Consider the following 5,000-nt stretch of genomic DNA (forward strand, 5'->3'; position numbering starts at 1 on the left):
TTTGCTAGATTGGGCTTTCGTATAGCATGGACGGTGCTGCTTCTCGCTTCGCTCGCTGTTCGCCGCTCGCCGCTCGCTCGCGCAGCCAAAAATGGCCAGTTTTGGCCCGTTTTTGGGCTGTTTTGGCCTGTTTTTGGTCTGTTCTGGCGTGGCGCGGTGACCGTCGTGAGCGGAGCAAAACGTCAGCCATCTCAGCACCTTGGAACCCCCCGGGTGGCACAGGGCTGGATGGGGCTTTCGTATAGCAGGGACGGTGCTGCCTCACGCTTCGCTCGCTGTTCGCCGCTCGCCGCTCGCTCGCGCAACCTAAAATGGCCAGTTTTGGCCCGTTTTTGGGCTGTTTTGGCCTGTTTTTGGTCCGTTCTTGCGTGGCACGGCGACCGTCGTGAGCGGAGCAAAACGTCAGCCATCTCAGCACCCTGGAACCCCCCGGGTGGCACAGGGCTGGATGGGGCTTTCGTATAGCAGGGACGGTGCTGCCTCTCGCTTCGCTCGCTGTTCGCCGCTCACCGCTCGCTCGCTCAGCCAAAAATGGCCAGTTTTGGCCCGTTTTTGGGCTGTTTTGGCCTGTTTTTGGTCCGTTCTTGCATGGCGCGGTGACCGTCGTGAGCGGAGCAAAACGTCAGCCATCTCAGCACCCTGGAACCCCCCGGGTGGCACAGGGCTGGATGGGGCTTTCGTATAGCAGGGACGGTGCTGCCTCACGCTTCGCTCGCTGTTCGCCGCTCGCCGCTCGCTCGCGCAGCCAAAAATGACCAGTTTTGGCCCGTTTTTGGGCTGTTTTGGCCTGTTTATGGTCCGTTCTTGCGTGGTGCGGTGACCGTCGTGAGCGGAGCAAAACGTCAGCCATCTCAGCACCCTGGAACCCCCCGGGTGGCACAGGGCTGGATGGGGCTTTCGTATATAGCAGGGACGGTGCTGCCTCTCGCTTCGCTCGCTGTCCGCCGCTCGCCGCTCGCTCGCGCAGCCAAAAATGGCCAGTTTTGGCCCGTTTTTGGGCCGTTTTAGCCAGTTTTTGGCCTGTTCTTGCATTGCGCGGTGACCGTCGAGAGCGGAGCAAAACGTCAGCCATCTCAGCACCCTGGAACCCCCCGGGTGGCACAGGGCTGGATGGGGCTTTCGTATAGCAGGGACGGTGCTGCCTCTCGCTTCGCTCGCTGTCCGCCGCTCGCCGCTCGCTCGTGCAGCCAAAAATGGCCAGTTTTGGCCCGTTTTTGGGCCGTTTTGGCCAGTTTTTGGCCTGTTCTTGCATTGCGCGGTGACCGTCGAGAGCGGAGCAAAACGTCAGCCATCTCAGCACCCTGGAACCCCCCGGGTGGCACAGGGCTGGATGGGGCTTTCGTATAGCAGGGACGGTGCTGCCTCTCGCTTCGCTCGCTGTCCGCCGCTCGCCGCTCGCTCGTGCAGCCAAAAATGGCCAGTTTTGGCCCGTTTTTGGGCCGTTTTGGCCAGTTTTTGGCCTGTTCTTGCATTGCGCGGTGACCGTCGAGAGCGGAGCAAAACGTCAGCCATCTCAGCACCCTGGAACCCCCCGGGTGGCACAGGGCTGGATGGGGCTTTCGTATAGCAGGGACGGTGCTGCCTCTCGCTTCGCTCGCTGTCCGCCGCTCGCCGCTCGCTCGTGCAGCCAAAAATGGCCAGTTTTGGCCCGTTTTTGGGCCGTTTTGGCCAGTTTTTGGCCTGTTCTTGCATTGCGCGGTGACCGTCGAGAGCGGAGCAAAACGTCAGCCATCTCAGCACCCTGGAACCCCCCGGGTGGCACAGGGCTGGATGGGGCTTTCGTATAGCAGGGACGGTGCTGCCTCTCGCTTCGCTCGCTGTCCGCCGCTCGCCGCTCGCTCGTGCAGCCAAAAATGGCCAGTTTTGGCCCGTTTTTGGGCCGTTTTGGCCAGTTTTTGGCCTGTTCTTGCATTGCGCGGTGACCGTCGAGAGCGGAGCAAAACGTCAGCCATCTCAGCACCCTGGAACCCCCCGGGTGGCACAGGGCTGGATGGGGCTTTCGTATAGCAGGGACGGTGCTGCCTCTCGCTTCGCTCGCTGTCCGCCGCTCGCCGCTCGCTCGTGCAGCCAAAAATGGCCAGTTTTGGCCCGTTTTTGGGCCGTTTTGGCCAGTTTTTGGCCTGTTCTTGCATTGCGCGGTGACCGTCGAGAGCGGAGCAAAACGTCAGCCATCTCAGCACCCTGGAACCCCCCGGGTGGCACAGGGCTGGATGGGGCTTTCGTATAGCAGGGACGGTGCTGCCTCTCGCTTCGCTCGCTGTCCGCCGCTCGCCGCTCGCTCGTGCAGCCAAAAATGGCCAGTTTTGGCCCGTTTTTGGGCCGTTTTGGCCAGTTTTTGGCCTGTTCTTGCATTGCGCGGTGACCGTCGAGAGCGGAGCAAAACGTCAGCCATCTCAGCACCCTGGAACCCCCCGGGTGGCACAGGGCTGGATGGGGCTTTCGTATAGCAGGGACGGTGCTGCCTCTCGCTTCGCTCGCTGTCCGCCGCTCGCCGCTCGCTCGTGCAGCCAAAAATGGCCAGTTTTGGCCCGTTTTTGGGCCGTTTTGGCCAGTTTTTGGCCTGTTCTTGCATTGCGCGGTGACCGTCGAGAGCGGAGCAAAACGTCAGCCATCTCAGCACCCTGGAACCCCCCGGGTGGCACAGGGCTGGATGGGGCTTTCGTATAGCAGGGACGGTGCTGCCTCTCGCTTCGCTCGCTGTCCGCCGCTCGCCGCTCGCTCGTGCAGCCAAAAATGGCCAGTTTTGGCCCGTTTTTGGGCCGTTTTGGCCAGTTTTTGGCCTGTTCTTGCATTGCGCGGTGACCGTCGAGAGCGGAGCAAAACGTCAGCCATCTCAGCACCCTGGAACCCCCCGGGTGGCACAGGGCTGGATGGGGCTTTCGTATAGCAGGGACGGTGCTGCCTCTCGCTTCGCTCGCTGTCCGCCGCTCGCCGCTCGCTCGCGCAGCCAAAAATGGCCAGTTTTGGCCCGTTTTTGGGCCGTTTTGGCCAGTTTTTGGCCTGTTCTTGCATTGCGCGGTGACCGTCGAGAGCGGAGCAAAACGTCAGCCATCTCAGCACCCTGGAACCCCCCGGGTGGCACAGGGCTGGATGGGGCTTTCGTATAGCAGGGACGGTGCTGCCTCTCGCTTCGCTCGCTGTCCGCCGCTCGCCGCTCGCTCGTGCAGCCAAAAATGGCCAGTTTTGGCCCGTTTTGGCCAGTTTTTGGCCTGTTCTTGCATTGCGCGGTGACCGTCGAGAGCGGAGCAAAACGTCAGCCATCTCAGCACCCTGGAACCCCCCCCGGGTGGCACAGGGCTGGATGGGGCTTTCGTATAGCAGGGACGGTGCTGCCTCTCGCTTCGCTCGCTGTCCGCCGCTCGCCGCTCGCTCGTGCAGCCAAAAATGGCCAGTTTTGGCCCGTTTTTGGGCCGTTTTGGCCAGTTTTTGGCCTGTTCTTGCATTGCGCGGTGACCGTCGAGAGCGGAGCAAAACGTCAGCCATCTCAGCACCCTGGAACCCCCCGGGTGGCACAGGGCTGGATGGGGCTTTCGTATAGCAGGGACGGTGCTGCCTCTCGCTTCGCTCGCTGTCCGCCGCTCGCCGCTCGCTCGTGCAGCCAAAAATGGCCAGTTTTGGCCCGTTTTTGGGCCGTTTTGGCCAGTTTTTGGCCTGTTCTTGCATTGCGCGGTGACCGTCGAGAGCGGAGCAAAACGTCAGCCATCTCAGCACCCTGGAACCCCCCGGGTGGCACAGGGCTGGATGGGGCTTTCGTATAGCAGGGACGGTGCTGCCTCTCGCTTCGCTCGCTGTCCGCCGCTCGCCGCTCGCTCGCGCAGCCAAAAATGGCCAGTTTTGGCCCGTTTTTGGGCCGTTTTGGCCAGTTTTTGGCCTGTTCTTGCATTGCGCGGTGACCGTCGAGAGCGGAGCAAAACGTCAGCCATCTCAGCACCCTGGAACCCCCCGGGTGGCACAGGGCTGGATGGGGCTTTCGTATAGCAGGGACGGTGCTGCCTCTCGCTTCGCTCGCTGTCCGCCGCTCGCCGCTCGCTCGTGCAGCCAAAAATGGCCAGTTTTGGCCCGTTTTTGGGCCGTTTTGGCCAGTTTTTGGCCTGTTCTTGCATTGCGCGGTGACCGTCGAGAGCGGAGCAAAACGTCAGCCATCTCAGCACCCTGGAACCCCCCGGGTGGCACAGGGCTGGATGGGGCTTTCGTATAGCAGGGACGGTGCTGCCTCTCGCTTCGCTCGCTGTCCGCCGCTCGCCGCTCGCTCGTGCAGCCAAAAATGGCCAGTTTTGGCCCGTTTTTGGGCCGTTTTGGCCAGTTTTTGGCCTGTTCTTGCATTGCGCGGTGACCGTCGAGAGCGGAGCAAAACGTCAGCCATCTCAGCACCCTGGAACCCCCCGGGTGGCACAGGGCTGGATGGGGCTTTCGTATAGCAGGGACGGTGCTGCCTCTCGCTTCGCTCGCTGTCCGCCGCTCGCCGCTCGCTCGTGCAGCCAAAAATGGCCAGTTTTGGCCCGTTTTTGGGCCGTTTTGGCCAGTTTTTGGCCTGTTCTTGCATTGCGCGGTGACCGTCGAGAGCGGAGCAAAACGTCAGCCATCTCAGCACCCTGGAACCCCCCGGGTGGCACAGGGCTGGATGGGGCTTTCGTATAGCAGGGACGGTGCTGCCTCTCGCTTCGCTCGCTGTCCGCCGCTCGCCGCTCGCTCGCGCAGCCAAAAATGGCCAGTTTTGGCCCGTTTTTGGGCCGTTTTGGCCAGTTTTTGGCCTGTTCTTGCATTGCGCGGTGACCGTCGAGAGCGGAGCAAAACGTCAGCCATCTCAGCACCCTGGAACCCCCCGGGTGGCACAGGGCTGGATGGGGCTTTCGTATAGCAGGGACGGTGCTGCCTCTCGCTTCGCTCGCTGTCCGCCGCTCGCCGCTCGCGCAGCCAAAAATGGCCAGTTTTGGCCCGTTTTTGGGCCGTTTTGGCCAGTTTTTGGCCTGTTCTTGCATTGCGCGGTGACCGTCGAGAGC

The sequence above is a fragment of the Musa acuminata genome, unplaced genomic scaffold (genome assembly GCF_036884655.1).
Source record: "Musa acuminata AAA Group cultivar baxijiao unplaced genomic scaffold, Cavendish_Baxijiao_AAA HiC_scaffold_947, whole genome shotgun sequence".
Classification (NCBI taxonomy): Eukaryota; Viridiplantae; Streptophyta; class Magnoliopsida; order Zingiberales; family Musaceae; genus Musa; species Musa acuminata.